The following is a 19,505-nucleotide window of genomic DNA, read 5'->3' as shown; positions in this document are numbered from 1 at the left end:
GATAAAACTAACAATAAATTAATATATTAGAACCAAATTAGAGTTAGAATTCATTACCCAATAGTTCTCCTTCAAAATCTCTCAAGAAACCGCCTTCCACCGAGCTCCAATTTGATTTTTGAAGTTATGAACTCAAACCCTCGATTCTATTCTTTTCTGCCCAGCGATTTCCGCTTCTACGAAGGGTCAACCGCACCTGCGGTCCCGCTTTTGCGGATGCGGAACCGCATCTGCGATGAGAGGAGCGCAGGTGCGAAAGCTGGAGACTTAATGAATTTATGAGAGGGAAGAGAGAGAATGGAGTCGTCTGTATGAAGGGAAGAGAGAGAGATTAGATTTTGAGGGGGATAAATTAATGAGAACAAATTACTAATCCATCCCTTAATTAGTGATTCCTTAATTAATGAATCTTTTAAAACATATAGGCAAATAAACGTATGAGATTTTAAAATGCCCTAATTGTAAATTAATTTGCTATTCTTGGAATAAAGTAAAAGTAATAGCACTTATATTATTAACTCTTTAAAAAAGATCTAGCAAGTAAAAATCTCTTTCCTTTATATATATATATAAAATCATCCTTGGCTTATTCTGAATTTATTTTGGCAGGATGCGCGGAAGATTGGAGGAGATAGAAAAGTAAGTTGCACCTTTAATTTTTAGTTTAATGTTAATCTTGCATAAATCTCTTTTGCTTCGCTTACTATGAGCCTGTTCGATCAAATCGGATCAGAAACTCGATCAAACGGCCAGAAACTGCTTATTTTCGAAAACAACAATAACAATCACTATGTTAGGATCGAAAAAAATCAGATGTCATGTGGAAACTAGTAAAGCAAATCTTCAACGACGATAAATCAGACAACAAAAGAGAAATCTACCAAAAGAGACACAAACATTTAACGTGGTTCGGTCAACTGACCTACGTCCACAGTAGAGATGAGCAATCTACTATAACAAAAAGAGAGTACAAAATATCAAAAGAACAACCTCACAAAGAGGCAAATACAAGTGACACACTAACACTTGTCCTGTAAAGTTCTCCCCCTAAACAAGACTCTCAAGCCCCCTATGGCTACATTGTGGATGCTACTAAATGAGAAGGAAGGATCATCAATTTATAGAAGTCCAAACATTTTCCTACAAGAAAAGGGACTAGCCAAATATGGAAGAATTATATTTTTCTTCTAGGAAAAGAAAAACCCAATTATGGTAAATATATTTTTATTTCCTTCATGAGATAGGAAAACCAATTATGGTAAGAAAATCTGGACAAACATCTAAGCTCTGGGTATATCCTTTGAAATCTGAAGATCAAGCACTTGGCGTGTTTAAGGAATCCAGGCCTTAGCTGAGAGATAGACGGGGAAGAAATTAAAATGTATTATGTCACGATCCTAAAACGATCCGGTCGTGATGGCGCCTATCGTGAAATTAGGCCAGCCGACACAACTCCCGAATTTAACCCTTTAATCAATAACAATCATTTTAAGCCTTTAATTAATCAGATATCTCATAATGTAAGTCTAAATGAATAGTGCGGAATAAATACACAAGCCCGACATCAGGGTGTCACAAGTCACGAGCATCTACTAAGGTCTGAATACAACTAAGAGTCTAAAAATGTACTAAATACAGTCTAAGGAAGACAAGAGGGAGAAAAGCAGTGCTGCGAACATCGGGCAACTACCTTGCTAACTCCAATGACTCTGCCACCGAGCAATCAACACCCACTACCGGGTTCAGAAATACCTGAATCTGCACATAAGGTGCAGGGAGTAATGTGAGTACGCCAACTCAGTAAGTAATAAAAGTAAATGAAAGCCGAGCAGTAAGAAAACACGTAAGCCACGTCATAACGCTACAACAACACATCACATTTCCAAATGTAACGACCCGGCTGGTCGTTTCATGAGTTACCGCTCTGTTTTCCCCATTTCTGCTTCTATTTGCTTTGTTTATTAGTTCTAGGTGTGATCAGGTTGGTCGGCTCGGGTTCGAAAAGGTTTTGAGAAGGTTTGAGACACTTAGTCTCTTTTAAGAAAGCTTAAGTTGGAAAAGTCAACCGGATATTGACTTATATGTTAGAGGGCTCAGATGTGAATTCCGCTGGTTCGGATAGCTTCGGGAGGTGATTTGTGACTTAGGAGCATGATCGGAATGTGTTTTGGAGGTCCGAGGTAGATTTAGGCTTGAATTGGCGAAAATGAGATTTTGGCGTGTTCCGGTTGGTAGGTGATATTTTGATATAGGGGTCGGAATGGAATTTCGGAAGTTGCAGTAGCTCCGTTATGTCGCTTGGGATGTGTGTGCAAAATTTCAGGTCATCCAGACGTGGTTTGGTATACTTTTTGATCAAAAGCGGAATGCGGAAGATTTTAGAACCTTAGGCTTGAATTCGATGTGTTTTGGTGGTTTTGATGTTATTTGAGGTGTTTTGAAGGTTGGTATAAGTTTGAATGGTAGTATAGGACTTGTTGGTGCTTTTGGTCGAGGTCCTGGGGGCCTCGGGGTGATTTCGGATGGTTGACGGAAGGTTTGGAATTGAGTTTGAGAGCTGAAACCTTTTGGTTGCTGTCATAACCGCATCTACGGTTGAAGGATCGCAGGTGCGACCCCGCAGATGCGAGCGACAAGTCGCAGAAGCGGAAGAGGCCTAGGAAGGCTGTGACCGTAGAAGCGGTTGAGTGACAGCACCTGCGTTGGCGCAGGTGCGGAGTGAGCATCGCAGATGCGATTTTGGCCGTTTAAGTGGAAACCGCAGGTGCGGCGCTTGGGACCGCAGAAGCGGTCACGCAGGTGCGACCTCTGGACCGCAGGTGCGAAAAGCCTGGGTCAGAATGTTTATATTTCTTCCTTCGCAATTTTCAGAGCGTTTCACCATTTTTAAACACGAATTTTGGAGCTTTGGGCGATTTTGGAGAGAGAATTCAAGGAGACTTCATTGAGGTAAGGTCTTGGACTATGAAAACTTGTTTCTATGGTATTAATTCATGGATTAGAGCTGTAATTAAGGTTATAATTTGAGGAACTAGGGCTTGAAAACTTAGGCCTTTGATTGAGGGTTTGAAGGACCATTTGTGGTCGGATTTTGGAACTTTTGATATGTATGAACTCGTGGGGAGATAAGGAATCTAATGACGTAAAATTTAGTGAATTCCGAGACGTGGGCCCGGGGGTCGGGTTTTGGTGATTTCGGGATTTGCGTTGTTTTTTCGATTATTTTCGAGTGGACTTTGTCCCTTTAGCATATTTTGATGATTACGTACTGATTTTGGTAGATTCGGAGCATCCGAAGGCCGATTCCAGGGGCAAAGGCATCGCGAGCTAGAGTTTGGGACGGATTGAGGTGAGTAATGATTTTAAATGTTGTCCTGAGTGTATGAAACCCCGGATTACACAGCGTTAGGCTATGCTGAGGGCCTGAGATTGTATGCCACGAGGTGGCTTGTGATTGATATGGGGCCCCTCCCGGAGTGTGTACGCCCCCAGTGAGCGCGGGTACTCATTGTGATATGAGATATAGCATGAGGGGCTTGTATTGTTCTATGATATTGCCGAGGGGCTGATTCTGTTGTTACTGTGCCCGAGGGGCGGTTCTTATGTGTTATATTTTCTAGCTACTTTCTCGTATTTTTTAACTGCTTAAAAGATGCTTTATGAGATTTCATTGTTTAATTGTATTTATTGATTTTATTCTGCCTCTTATAGCTTATTGTTGTGTTTAATGTGATTTTGTATCGCTCAGTCTTCATTTATTGTTATTACTCACTGAGTTGGAGTACTCACTTTGCTCCCTGCACCCCTGTGTGCAGATTCTGGCGCTACAGGTCCTGCTAGCGAGGGTTGAGAGCTGTCCAGCAGATTCCCGGAGATTCACTAGGTAGCTGCCCGGCGATTCGCAGCCCAGTGCATTCTCCCTCTATCTTATTTCCTTCTGTTTCAGTTACGTAGTAGTGGAGTGGACTTTCAGACTTGTAGTATTATTTTAGATGCTCATGACTGGTGATACCCCGATGTCGAGTTGTGTTTTATTTCGCAAACTGTTTTGTTACCTTATTTTGGGATTTTATTCTGTTAATGACTTCGTATTTATTATTTTTATTGCTTTGAGATGAGTTGGGAGTGTGTCGGCTGGCCTTGTCTTCACGAAAGGCGCCATCACAACTGGATCCGGGTTTAGGGTCGTGACAAGTTGGTATCAGAGCCTAGGTTACATAGGTCTCATGAGTCATGAGCAGGTTTAGTAGAGTCTCGCGGATCAGTACGGAGACGTCTGTATTTATCCTCGAGAGGCTGCAGAACCTTTAGGAAGATTCCATATTCTTGAAATTCTTGTCGTGCGAATCTGTTGATCCAAGTACTAAACTTCTGTTATTCTATTCTCTCACAAATGGTGAGGACACGAGCGACCGGTCAGGATGGACGACCACCAGTACCACCAGCTGGAGCCACTAGAGGCCGAGGATGCGGTCAGGCCGTGGTAGGGGCAGAGGTGCAGCCCACACAGCAACTGTGGCAGCACCTGCAGATCCACCAGCCGCCCCAGTTCAGGAGCAGGTCCCAGTTGTGGACACTCCAGCAGCACCAGCTCAGGCACCAGCTGTGCCCATTGTGATTACGGGTCTTCAAGAGACTTTTTCCCAGATTTTGACAGTATGTACGATCTTGCTCAGGCGGTCGCGGTCTCTACTGCCGCAGCCACTTCTTAGGCAGGGGAGGCTCTCAAACTCCCGCCGCCCGTACGCCCAATTAGGTGGTTCAGGGATTGCAGACACGGAGGCACCACTAGCCCAGCCGGTGGCGGCTGCTCAGGGTTACTGATGTTTTAAACGTCAATACCACACAAGAGGGGGGGGGGGGGGAGATTTGTGTGGTACCCAATTTTTGCTTAACTGAACTATAGAAGGACCTGGTTCTTCTATGTATTCCAACTACTACTGTTTGCGAAATAATAAATAAAGAAAATAAAGAACACAAAGATTGTTACGTGGAAAACACCTGGCTCAAAAGGTGAAAAAACCACGACCTACTTCTTAGTAGGATTTTCCCAAACTTCCACTAAAATCACTGAGCCAAAACAGCATTTACAAAACTCTTTGTAAACCTAAGGATTTACTCTAATCCCGTTGTGGCACACAGCCTCAACTGTTGCGACAACTTCAAGTTAACACTAACTTGAAACTCTAAGTACCTACTACAATTGCTTCTATAAAAGCTGAAAGGTACAATGTAAAATCACCTACTACAATTGAACTAGAAATAAAAGACAGACACTTGGAACTGGTTCTTCTATCTTGTTCAAGTAGCTTTAGGATTGCACGCTTGAATCACACATAAATTGCTTGCAAAATCGCCTTGCTCTTTTGCTCTCAATTTAAGTTTTAACTTCTGCTTATGTGCATTACCTATAAAAGAGAATAACACTGATATTTAATGGGTTAGTAATCAGAGTTTGACTGGAATTTAATTACTAATCGTAGAAGAGTTCATAGTGATCTCAAACTCTAACACTATCTTCTTCCTAAACTGTGTTCTCTTCATGTAAGGAGTCTTTCTCTCCTTATCCAATATGCAACCTTTTCGATCAGATCAGGAGATATTGCTTCATGATTAGTTAGATTTATCTCCTTCACGTGCATGTCACATGTATAGGTTGATCATGACTGTGCTTCACAAGATGGACTTGGTCCATGACTGAGTTCTTTTGTCAATTTTCAAAACTTCACCTGTTCTTGGGCCAACAAATTCCCCCTTTTTGATGATGACAAACTCTGTGCTTTTTACTTACTTGGATCCTGTAAGAACTCAGCTTAACCATCAATACAAAGTTTAAAAAATTCACTTATCATCAAGGACCAGGTTAATTAGTTTATAAATATCACTTATTCAGAATGTGTAAAGCACAATATCTCTTCCCCCTTTTGGCATCATCGAAAAGTTGCATACAAAGTGTGAGTCCCAGATTTTAATAAGTACTCATGGCCACTGGGGCAACTGCAAGTGCAATCATGGATTAATCATCAGTAATTCAACAAACATATTTAAACTATCAAGGAAATATTAACATTGATCAAGAGCAAAAGACAGTAGATATCATTGATAGAAGATATGTTGCTACCACAATCCACAACCAGAAAGCAAAAATATTCAAACCATGAGCAAAAAGAAAGAAAAATCCCTAATCCAGGTCACTGAAGGTACGAAACAGGTTCAGGAGACAAAAGCTAGAATTCCTAAGGCTTGGGGGAGCTAGAGGGTTGGTTTTGGGCTTGGAGAAGATTCAGCATATTATGAAGAATCCCATCATTCTTCTCCTTTTCCTTAGTAAGCTCAGTTCTGAGAGCATCCCTCTTAGATTCCACCTCTGCCACACGAGCCTTGAGCCTAGCTATCTCAGCATCCTTGGCTTCACATTCCTGAACAAGAGACTCATCGATGAAGTCCGGCAATAGTTCAGACAACCTTTCTTTAGACAGAAATTTAATCTTGTCTTTGAGATGAAGCACACTTACCTCTTGTTCATCATCTGATTCTCCGATGGCCATAAGTGCTTGTTCATCTCCAGCTTCATCTTTTGAATCCTCATCTGATGTTTCTCCCCAAGCAGCAACCATAGCCTTTGTTGATCCTTTATTCCTTTTGGGTGGGACCTGTTCCTTCTTCCTATTCCTTCGTTCAGCCCTTTCTTTCTTCCATTCAATTTCCCACTGAGGACAGTTCTTGATCATGTGATCAGTCTTGCCACATTTGTAGCATCCCTCGTTAGTCTGTTTCTCAGGAGCCCTTGGTTTGTTGAAGGTTGTACCTCTTGAAGAACCTTTTCCTCTCATTAGGTACTTTTTGAAATCCCTTGTGATCATGGCCATTTCATCATTCTCCAGATCAGCACCTTCAGCTATTCTGAGAGCCAGACTCCTTTCCTTCTTGGGTGCATCCATTTTCATGGTTTGCCTTCTCAGTTCATAGGAAGTGAGGTTTCCAATCAGTTCATCCAACTTGAGAGTAGCAATGTTCTTTGAATCCTGAATAGCAGTGATTTTGCTTTCCCAAGTCACTGGTAAGACCCTTGTCAAGATTTTCTCAACCTTTTCTTCTTCAAGGATAATTCTTCCAAGAGATTTAAGTTCATTTGTTAGTGTTGTGAACCTTGTGTACATCTCCGGGATAGTTTCTCCTTCCTTCATAGTGAAATTCTCATATTGAGAATATAGCGGTGTTCCTCTTGATCTCTTTACTTGAGGAGTTCCTTCATGAGCCATTTGTAAAGTGTCCCATATCTCCTTAGCAGTGGTACAACTTTGAATCCTGCTGTACTCATTTGGACCCAGTCCACACACAAGCCATTTTTTGGCCTTGGAATTCTTTTCCCATTTCTTCAAATCTTCAGCAGTGCAGTTAGCTCTTGTCTTTCGCACATCCACTCCTTCAGCATTCTTCTTTGTAGTTTCTAGGAGACCATCAGTGACTATGTCCCAGAGTTCATAGTCTTCTCCTATGATGTGATCTCTCATCCTGTTCTTCCACCAAGAATAGTACTGACCATTAAAGAGTGGAGGCCTAGCAGTGGATTGCTCTTCCCAGTTTCCAGGTGGTGCACTCATCTTGATCTTTTCCTAAGGTGTTAACCTTTTCAAGGATAACCTGCTCTAATACCAATTGATGTTTTAAACGTCAATACCACACAAGAGGGAGAGGGGGGTGATTTGTGTGGTACCCAATTTTCGCTTAACTGAACTATAGAAGGACCTGGTTCTTCTATGTGTTCCAACTACTACTGTTTCCGGAATAATAAATAAATAAAATAAAGAACACAGAGATTTTTACGTGGAAAACACCTGGCTCAAAAGGTGAAAAAACCACGACCTACTACTCAGTAGGATTTTCCCAAACTTCCACTAAAATCACTGAGCCAAAACAGCATTTACAAAACTCTTTGTAAACCTAAGGATTAACTCTAATCCCGTTGTGGCACACGGCCTCAACTGTTGCGACAACTTCAAGTTAACACTAACTTGAAACTCTAAGTACCTACTACAATTGCTTCTATGAAAGCTGAAAAGTACAATTTAAAATCACCTACTATAATTGAACTAGAAATAAAAGACAGACACTTGGAACTGGTTCTTCTATCTTGTTCAAGTAGCTTCAGGATTGCACGCTTGAATCACACATAAATTGCTTGCAAAATCGCCTTGCTCTTTTGCTCTCAATTTAAGTTTTAACTTCTTCTTATGTGCATTACCTGTAAAAGAGTATAGCACTGATATTTAATGGGTTAGTAATTAGAGTTTGACTGGAATTCAATTACTACTCTTCTATCGTAGAAGAGTTCATAGTGATCTCAAACTCTAACACTATCTTCTTCCTAAACTGTGTTCTCTTCATGTAAGGAGTCTTTCTCTCCTTATCCAATATGCAACCTTTTCAATCAGATCAGGAGATATTGGTTCTTGATTAGTTAGATTTATCTCCTTCACGTGCATGTCACATGTATAGGTTGATCATGACTGTGCTTCACAAGATGGACCAGGTCCATGACTGAGTTCTTTTGTCAATCTTCAAAAATTCACCTATTCTTGGGCTAACAGTTACGTTGCTCCAGTTATACCAGAGGACGAGCAGCGTAGATTGGAGAGGTTTGGCAGACTCCAGCCACCTACTTTCAATGGTGCAGAGGGCGAGGACGCCTAGGGTTTCTTAGACAGATGTCAGAGGATTTGCATCGAGGGTATTTTGGAGACCAGCGGGGTTGCATTCACGACCTTTCAATTTACTGGAGCTGCCTTCACTTGGTGGGAGGCATATAGAGGCGTAGGCCTGTTGGTTCGGCACCTCTTACTTGGCAGCAGTTCTCCGCTCTATTTTTGGAGAAGTATGTTCCACAGTCCCGTATGGAGGAGCTGCGTAGGCAGTTCGAGTAGTTCAGACAGGGGGATATGAGTGTTACTCAGTACGAGATGAGGTTCTCAGAGTTAGCTCGACATGCTATTTGGCTGGTTGCTACGGAGAGAGAGAGGATCAGGAGGTTTGTTGATGGCCTCGCCTACCAGCTTCGGGTTCTCATAACTAGGGAGAGAGTGTCAGGTTCTATGTTTGAGGAGGTTGTGGATATTGCTCGTGAGATTGAGTCAGTTCGTCGCCAGGAGCGCGAGGAGAGGGAGGCCAAGAGGCCTCGAGGTCATGGTAGTTTTGGGGGCGCTCCTTCGAGGGGCTAGTATCAGCACGACAGAGGCCGTCAGTTCAGGCATGCTCAGTCAGCTCGCCTAGGCTATCGTGGGGCATCATCAGGCCATGGTTCTCACGGTTCTCAGCAGGGTCATTCTTCACTCAGTGCACTTCCAGCCCAGGGTTCGTCCCGTGCTCCATCAGTTCAGGATTTCTCTACGCCAGGTGCGTGTGCTAGTCATTTCGGTGCTAAGGGTTCCCATCAGTCCCCGTCTCCAGCACTCGGGAGTTGCTATGAGTGTAGAGAGATGGGTCACATGTGGAGGCAGTGTCCTCGTCGTCTTGGGGGTTCATCTCAGCAGAGGGGTCAGCCATCAGCCTCAGCCCCAGCCATTTCACCACCCACCCAGCCAGCTAGGGGTGGAGGACAGTCATCTAGGGGTCGCCCCAGAGGGGGAGGTCGATCCAGTGGTGGTCAGGCCCGCTTCTATGCACTTCCAGCTAGGCCTGATGTGATTGCTTCAGATGCGGTGATTACAGGTATTATCTTAGTCTGCCGCAGGGATGCTTCTGTGTTATTTGACCCTCGTTCTACTTTCTCTTATGTTTCGTCTTATTTTGCCCATTATTTGGATATGCCCTGCGAGTCCCTTGTTTCTTCTATTCATGTCTCTACGCCGGTGGGCGATACAGTTGTGGTAGACCGTGTGTACCGATCGTGCGTTGTGTCTATTGGGGGTCTGGAGACTTGAGTGGATCTATTGTTGTTATGTATGGTGGACTTCTATGTTATTTTGGGCATGGATTGGTTATCTCCGTGCCGGGCTATTCTAGACTGTCATGCCAAGACAGTGATGTTAGCTATGCCTGGTGTGCCACGGATTGAGTGGCGAGGTTCGACTGATTATGTTCCCAGCAGGCTGATTTCTTTCTTGAAGGCCCAGTGTATGGTTGGGAAAGGTTGTCTTTCGTATCTAGCTTTTGTGAGGGATGTCAGTGTTGAGACTCCCAGTATTGATTCTGTTCTAGTTGTGAGGGATTTTCCCGATGTGTTTCCTGCAGACTTGCCGGGCATGCCACCGGATAGGGATGTTGATTTTGGTATTGACCTGGTGCCGGGCACTTAACCCATTTCTGTTCCACCATATCGTATGGCACCGGCAGAGTTGAAGGAGTTAAAGGAGCAGCTTCAGGAGCTCCTTGACAAGGGGTTTATTCGTCCCAATGTATCACCGTGGGGTGCCCGGTTCTTTTTGTGAAGAAGAAGGATGGCACGATGAGAATGTGCATTGATTACAGGCAGCTGAACAAGTTAAAATTAAGAACACGTATCCTTTGCCTCGTATCGATGATTTGTTCGACCAGCTTCAGGGAGCGAGAATGTTCTCCAAGATTGATCTCCGCTCAAGTTATCACCAGTTGATGATCAGGGACTCAGATATACTTAAGACAGCTTTCAGGACCCGATATAGTCATTATGAGTTCTTGGTGATGTCTTTCGGGCTGACCAATGCCCCAGCAACGTTCATGCATTTGATGAACAACGTGTTCCGGCCGTATCTCGACTCATTTGTCATAGTCTTCATTGACGATATTCTGGTATACTCGCGTAGTTAGGAGGAGCACGGTGGAGCATTTGAGAGTGGTGTTGCAGAGATTGAGGGAGGAGAAGCTTTATGCAAAGTTCTCCAAATGTGAGTTTTGGCTCGGTTCAGTGGCTTTCTTGGGGCACGTGGTGTCCAGTGATGGTATTCAAGTTGACCCGAAGAAGATAGAGGCGGTTCAAAGTTGGCCCAGACCGTCCTCAGCCACAGAGATCCGCAGTTTTCTTGGTTTGGCAGGTTATTATCGCCGGTTTGTTCAGGGATTTTGGTCTATTGCATCGCCCTTGACCAAGTTGACTTAGAAGGTTGTTCCATTCCAGTGGTCTGATGAGTGTGAGGAGAGCTTCCAGAAGCTCAAGACTTCCTTGACCACAACTCCAGTGTTAGTATTGCCATCAACTTCAGGTTCTTATACCGTGTTTTGTGATGCTTCGAGAGTTGGTATTGGGTGTGTTATGATGTATGAGGGTAGAGTTATTGCTTATGCTTCTCGTCAGTTGAAGCCGCATGTGAAGAACTACCCTGCTCACGATTTGGAGTTGGCTTCCACTGTTCACGCGTTGAAGATTTGGAGGCATTATTTGTATGGTGTGCCTTGTGTGGTGTATACTGATCATCGTAGACTTTAGCACTTGTTCAAGCAAAAGGATCTCAATCTGAGGCAGCAGAGGTGGTTGGAGTTGCTTAAGGATTATGACATTACTATCTTGTATCATCCGAGAAAGGCCAATGTGGTGGCCGATGCTTTGAGCCGAAAGGCGGTGAGTATGGGGAGTTTGGCATATATTCCAGTTGGGGAGAGACCTCTTGCAGTTGATGTTCAGGCTTTGGCCAATCGGTTCGTGAGGTTGGATATTTCGGAGCCCAGTAGGGTATTGGCTTGTGTGATTTCTCGGTCTTTCTTATATGAGTGCATCAGAGAGCGCCAGTATGATGATCCTCATTTACTTGTCCTTAAGGACAGAGTTCAGCATGATGATGCCAGAGATGTGACTATCAATGATGATGGGGTGTTGAGGATGCAGGGCCGGATATGTGTGCCTAATGTGGATGGACTTCGGGAGTTGATTCTGGAGGAGGCCCACAGCTCGCGGTATTCCATTCATCCGGGTGCCGCGAAGATGTATCAAGATCTGAGACAGCATTATTGGTGGAGGAGAATGAAGAAAGACATCATGGGGTTGTAGCTCGGTGTCTCAATTGTCAGCAGGTGAAATATGAACATCAGAGACCGGGCGGCTTGCTTCAACGAATAGATATTCCAGAGTGGAAGTGGGAGCGGATCACCATGGACTTTGTAGTTGGGCTCCCACGGACTTTGAAGAAGTTCGATGCTATTTGGGTGATTGTGGATCGGTTAACCAAGTCCGCGCACTTCATTCCTATCTGTACTACTTATTCTTCAGAGCGGTTGGCAGAGATCTATATCCGAGAGATTTTTGGTTGCATGGTGTCCCAGTTTCCATCATTTCAGATCGGGGCACTCAGTTTACTTCACAGTTTTTGAGGTCTGTACAGCGAGAGTTGGGTACTTAGGTTGAGTTGAACACAGCTTTTCACCCTTAGACGGACGGGCAGTCTGAGCGCACTATTCAGATATTAGAGACATGTTACGCGCTTGTGTCATTGATTTTGGAGGGACATGGGATCAGTTTCTACCGCTCCCCGAGTTTGCTTATAACAACAGTTACCAGTCGAGTATTCAGATGGCTCCATATGAGGCTTTGTATGGGAGGCGGTGTAGATCTCCAGTTGGTTGGTTGGAGCCGGGCGAGGCCAGGCTATTGGGTACAGATTTGGTGCAGGATGCTTTAGACAAAGTGAAGGTGATTCAGGAGAGACTTCGTACAGCGCAGTCGAGGCAAAAGAGCTATGCTGACAGGAAGGTTCGGGATGTGTCTACATGGTTGCGGAGAAGGTTCTGTTGAAGGTTTCACCCATGAAGGGTGTTATGAGATTTGGGAAGAAGGGTAAATTGAGTCCTCGGTTCATTGAGCCTTTTGAGGTACTTCAGAGGATTGGGGAGGTGGCTTATGAGCTTGCTTTGCCACCCAGCTTGTCGAGTGTGCACCCGGTATTTCATGTTTCTATGCTCCGGAAGTATATTGGGGATCCGTCTCATATTCTGGATTTCAGCACGGTTTAGCTAGAGGGTGATCTGACTTATGATGTGGAGCCAACAGCTATTTTGGAGCATCAGGTTCGAAAGTTGAGATCAAAAGATATAGCATCAGTGAAAGTGCAGTGGAGAGGTCGGCCCATGGAGGAGGCTACCTGGGAGACCGAGCGGGAGATGCAGAGCGGATACCCTCACTTATTTGAGGCTTCAGGTATATTTCTTGACTCGTTCGAGGACGAACGTTTGTTTAAGAAGGGGAGGATGTATCGACCCGGCCGGTCGTTTCATGAGTTACCGCTCCGTTTCCCCCATTTTTGCTTCTATTTGCTTTGTTTATCAGTTCTAGGTGTGATCAGGTTGGTAGGCTCGGGTTCGGAAAGGTTTTGAGAAGGTTTGAGACACTTAGTCTCTTTTAAGAAAGCTTAAGTTGGAAAAGTCATCTGGATGTTGACTTATGTGTTAGAGGGCTCGGATGTGAATTCCGATGGTTCGGATAGCTTCGGGAGGTGATTTGTGACTTAGGAGCGTGATCGGAATGTGTTTTGGAGGTCCGGGGTAGATTTAGGCTTGAATTGGCGAAAATGAGATTTTGGCGAGTTCCGGTTGGTAGGTGAGATTTTGATATAGGCGTCGGAATGGAAATCCGGAAGTCGCAGTATCTCCGTTATGTCACTTGGGATGTGTGTGCAAAATTTCAGGTCATTCGGACGTGGTTTGGTATACTTTTTGATCAAAAGTGGAATGCGGAATATTTTAGAACCTTAGGCTTGAATTCAATGTGTTTTGGTGGTTTTGATGTTGTTTGAGGTGTTTTGAAGGTTGGTATAAGTTTTAATGGCAGTATAAGACTTGTTGGTGCTTTTGGTCGAGGTCCCAGGGGCCTCGGGGTGATTTCGGATAGTTGACGGAAGGTTTGGAATTGAGTTTGAGAGCTGAAGCCTTTTGGTTGCTGTCATAACCGCATCTGCGGTTGAAGGATCGCAGGTGCGACCCCGCAGATGCGAGTGACAAGTCATAGAAGCGGAAGAGGCCTAGGAAGGCTGTGACTGCAAAAGTGGTTGAGTGACCGCACCTGCGATGGCTCATGTGCGGAGTGAGCATCGTAGATGCAATTTTGGCCGTTTAAGTGGAAACCGCAGGTGCGGTGCTTGGGACTGCAGAAGCGGTCACGTAGGTGCGACCTCTGGACTGCAGATGGGAAAAGCCTGGGTCAGAATGTTTATATTTCTCCCTTCACAATTTTTAGAGGGTTTCACCATTTTTAAACACGAATTTTGGAGCTTTGGGCGATTTTGGAGAGAGAATTCAAGGAGACTTCATTGAGGTAAGGTCTTGGACTATGAAAACTCGTTTCTATGGTATTAATTCACGGATTAGAGCTGTAATTAAGGTTAGAATTTGAGGAACTAGGGCTTAGAAACTTAGGCCTTTGATTGAGGGTTTGAAGGACCATTTGTGGTCGGATTTTGGAACTTTTGATATGTATGAACTCGTAGGGAGATAAGGAATCTAATGACGTAAAATTTATCGAATTTTGAGACGTGGGCCCGGGGGTCGGGTTTTGGTAATTTCGGGATTTGCCTTGTTTTTGCGATTATTTTCGAGTGGACTTTGTCCCTTTAGCATATTTTGATGAATATGTTATGATTTTGGTAGATTCGGAGCATCCGGAGGCCGATTCCAGGGGCAAAGGCATCGCGAGCTAGAGTTTGGGCAGGATAAAGGTGAGTAATGATTTTAAATGTTATTCTGAGGGTATGAAACCCCGGATTACACAACGTTAGGCTATGTTGAGGTGACACACACACTAGATGACGAGCGTGGGTTCGTGCACCGTTAGGGATTGTGACTTGGTCCATCCCGAATGACTGTTTTACTGCGTATTTGATTGCAAATTGTCTGATATTATTATGTTTTGGGCTAAATGCCATATTTGGGCTTCATGCCAATTGTTTGGACCCTTAGGGGATATGTACTGCTATTTTCCTCACTGTTTTGACTTTATACTTGCACTCAGTCATACTATATTTTACTATTTTCTTAACTGAGCCATGCTTACTCTGTCTTAAACCCTTTAAATGATATTTTAAAAGATATTTTGAGCTGAGCATCATGTTTACTGTTGCCCGATGGGCTTATAAAATTCTGACTGAGTAAGGCCGAGGGCCTGTGTTGTGAGGATACTTTTGGGTCGGGCTGCACGCCGCACCGGTGATATGCTGATTATGATAATGAGGCCGAGGGCCTGAGATTGTATGCCACGAGGTGGCTTGTGATTGATATGAGGCCGAGAGCCTGTTTGATTATGCCATGAGATGGCTTGATATTGCGCTTGGACCGTAAGGGGCCCCTCCCGGAGTCTGTACACGGGTACCCATTGTGATATGAGATATAGCCCGAGGGGCTGGTATTGTTCTATGATATTGCCCGAGGGGATGATTCTGTTACTGTGCCCGAGGGGCGGTTCTTATGTGTTATCTTTTCTAGATGCTTTCCCGTATTGTTTAACTGCTTAAAAGATTCTTATGAGATTTCACTATTTAATTGTATTTACTGATTTTATTCTGCCTCTTATAGCTTATTGTTGTGTTTAACGTGATTTTGTATCGCTCAATCTTCATTTATTGTTATTACTCATTGAGTTGGAGTACTCACTTTACTCCCTGCACCCCTGTGTGCAAATTCGGGCGCTACAGGTCCTGCTAGCGAGGGATGAGAGCTGTCCAGCAAATTCCCGGAGATTCACTAGGTAGCTGCCGCAGCTCAGTACATTCTCCCTCTATCTTATTTCCTTCTGTTTCAGGTATGTAGTAGTGGAGTAGACTTTCAGACTTGCAGTATTATTTTAGATGCTCATGACTGGTGACACCCCGATGTCGGGCTGTGTTTTATTCCGCAAACTGTTTTGTTACCATATTTTGGGATTTTGTTCTGTTAATGACTTCGTATTTATTATTTTAATTGCTTTGAGATGAGTTGGGAGTGTGTCCGCTGGCCTTGTCTTCACGAGAGGCGCCATCACGACTGGGTCCGGGTTTAGGGTCGTGACACCAAAACAGTACAGAAATCATTTATTTCGTAAATCAAACTCAGTTTCAGTAAAAACCCTTTCCTTTTTAAAACATCTTCCGATAGTTTCAAACGAGTGATAAAAACAGTGAGTAAAAATGATAGAAATGTAAACAGCCCCTCGGGCAAAACATGTACCATAAACCGCCCCTCGGGCATAATATCAACAGAACCAGCCCCTCGGGGTACCTCACAATCACTCGTAATCAGCCCCTCGGGCATAACATGAATCAAGAACTGCCCCTCGGGTAACATAGATCAAGAACAACCCCTCGGGCTTCAATACGAAACAACAACAGCCTCTCGGGCTAAAACACATCACTCACACTGGGTACCTACGCTCACTGGGGGTGTACAGACTCCGGGAGGGGCCCCTTACGGCCCAAGCGCGATAACAAGCCATCTCGTGGCATAATCAACAGGCTTTCGGCCTCATATCAATCACAAGCCACCTCGTGGCATAATAAATGAGGCCCTCGGCCACTCATATATCACAAATCAGTACCACATGCTGCGGCGCGTAGCCCGATCCTATGATATCCTCACAACACAGGCCCTCGGCCTCACTCAGTCAAATCTTACTCAAGCCCCTCGGGCTGACAGTAAAACAAGTACTCGGCTCAAAATCATTTATGAAATCAAAAGGACTGAATAAAACCGAGTTATGAAAACAGTAAGAACATAGCATGACTGAGTGTAAACATTAAACCAAAACAGTGAGGAAAAAAAGTAGTAAAAACCCCTAAGGGTTCAAAAAATCAGCACAAGGCCCAAACACGACATTTAGCCCCAAACACAATAATATTTTCCAAAATATAACAATATAAAATAGTTTTCAAGTAAAATACGCGACATAATAGTCGTACGGGATGGACCAAGTCAGAATCCCCAACGGTGCACGACCTCATGCTCGTCATCTAGCGTGTGCGTCACCTCAAAGTAGCACAACGATGTGAAATCCGGGGTTTCATACCCTCAGGACAATATGTACAATTATTACTTACCTCAATCCGGTCCAACTCTAGCCTGCGATGCCTTTGCCTTTCGAATCGGCCTCCGGATGCTCCAAATCTAGCCAAAAACAGTACCATACCATCAAAATATGCTAAGGGAACAAAGCCCACTCGAAAATAACCAATTTACATCAAGAATCCCGAAATTGACCAAACCCGACCCCCGGGCCCATGTCTCGGAATCCGACAAAATTAACATCAATGGAATCCTTACACTCTCACGAGTTCATACATATCAAATACATCAAAATCCGACCACAAACGACCCCTCAAATCCCTAGATTTAGGTCTCCAAATTTCCAAGCCCTAACTTCCAATTTGCTACTGATTTTCCCATATAATTCAAGCTCACAACCTTAAAAATCATCATAAAAACAAGTTTAGTTACCAAGGATCTTACCTCTAAAAAACCTTCTTGAATTCCCCCTTCAATCAGCTCTCCAAAGCTTTTCTCCTGAATGAAATATGGTGAAAAACCACTCAAAATCGTGAAGAACCAAATATATATATCCTGCCCCAGCTAAACCGCTTCTGCAGTACAAAATCTCTTACCTATGGACCCGCACCTGCGGTCCCAGGTGCGCTTCTGCGCAAATCGCTTAAGCGCCCCAGACCGCACCTGCGATTGAACTCCCGCACCTATGCTATCACAGGTGCGCTCAATCTTCCGCATCTGCGGTTCCAACGCCTCTTGCCCATTTCTGTATCTGTGACCCTAATTGCGCTTCTGCGGGCCCGCACCTGCGGTCCCCAAGTCGCAGGTGCGGTTATGCAGGAACTTAGCACTTCAGCTGCATATTCCAACTCAAAACCTCCCGTCAACCATCCGAAATCACCCCGAGGCCCCCGGGACCTCAACCAAAAGTACAAACAAGTCATATACCACCTTCCACACTTATACAAATCTTCAAAACACCTCAAATAACATCGAATCAACCAAATAACATCGGATTCAAGCCTAAGAACTCCAAAAACTTCCGAATTCCACTTTTGATCAAAAAGTCTACCAAAGCTCGTCCGAATGACCTGAAATTGTGCACACACGTCACATTTGACGCAACAAACCTACTGCAACTTCCGGAATTCCATTCCGACCCCTATATCAAAATCTCACCTATCAATCGGAAAACGCCAAAATTTCAATTTCGCCAATTCAAGCCTAAATCTACTTCGGACCTCCAAAACACATTCCGATCACGCTCCTAAGTCCCAAATCACCTAACGGAGCTAACCAAATCATAAAAATCTCAATCTGAGATCATTTACTAACAAGTCAAAACTTGGTCAAACCTTTCAAATTTAAAGCTTCAAATTGAGAACTGTTCTTCGCAAAACCATTCCGATTACCCTGAAAACCAAAAACCGACGATTTGCAATAAGTCATAATACATCACACGGGGCTAGTGCATAAGCCCAGAGAACTGCGTCGAGCGAAGTGCAAAAGCTCAATAACGATCCGATATCGGGGTTCATTACATCCTCCCTCACTTAAACATACGTTCGTCCCTCAGAACGTGCCCAGAGTTTGTTCCGAAAACCATCAAATCGCATGTGTATCCTTATCATGTATAGTACCCGGGGGTGATCCCACGTCAACCCTATCTCATATAGGATCCGATAACACAATGTAACTGAAATTCACAATCCAACCTAGTCCATAAACCTTAGAACCACATTCCCACTTTCTGAATCACCTATAAGATAAGAATCTCACACCTATACTTTGAAAAGTCCGAACAAGCTGTAACAAACCATACCTGTAGCCATCAAATGCAATTACATGATATACGCATATAGCTCAAACTCTCGCAACGATAACTTCTAATCAACAACAGTTCTCAGAACAATCGAATATCGATAATAAACCTCTTATCAAATAAAGCCTCATTCCAACACTTCCGTATACTTGCCAATGATAAATAAACACATAGGAAGTCATAACCACTCCTCAGATCAAATCATTCGTGAAGCCACTTCTCTTTTGGCAAGGACCATGGCAATTTCTAAGCCCGAACATCGATATTATCCTTCCAACATGCTGAATCGAATCCGTTTGTATTCATTATAGATCCCAGCGATCTCATCTAATCCAATACACTATTCATGGTGACATGACACATTAATACAAACTAAAGCCGCAACTCGTGCAATAACCGCACCCCAATTAGCAAACAGCAATCGCGAACATACTCAAATTATGAAAATGACTCAGATGAGAGAGGCTGTACCGCAAAGCTCACCAAGACCACCATAACACACAATGCTGGGAGCCCGTCACACTCGTAGAAACAGAAACCAACAATTTAACCCAACGATCATACTCCACATAACTTTGTGGCAATGCGCGGTTCTACCCCAAAACACTGGTCTGCATTATATACCTCGAGCCACCATGCTCCAAAATCTATAACCATTACGAAATTCAACATCAAGACCCAGAGTGCATTGGCCAATAACCACGGAGAAAGCGAATGACATAACCCGCACAACCTGAAAGACATAATCAATACGCAGTCAATCATACAACCCTAA

Source organism: Nicotiana attenuata, unplaced genomic scaffold (genome assembly GCF_001879085.1).
Source record: "Nicotiana attenuata strain UT unplaced genomic scaffold, NIATTr2, whole genome shotgun sequence".
In the NCBI taxonomy this organism is placed as follows: Eukaryota; Viridiplantae; Streptophyta; class Magnoliopsida; order Solanales; family Solanaceae; genus Nicotiana; species Nicotiana attenuata.
Note: the sequence above shows the minus strand (reverse complement) of the source record.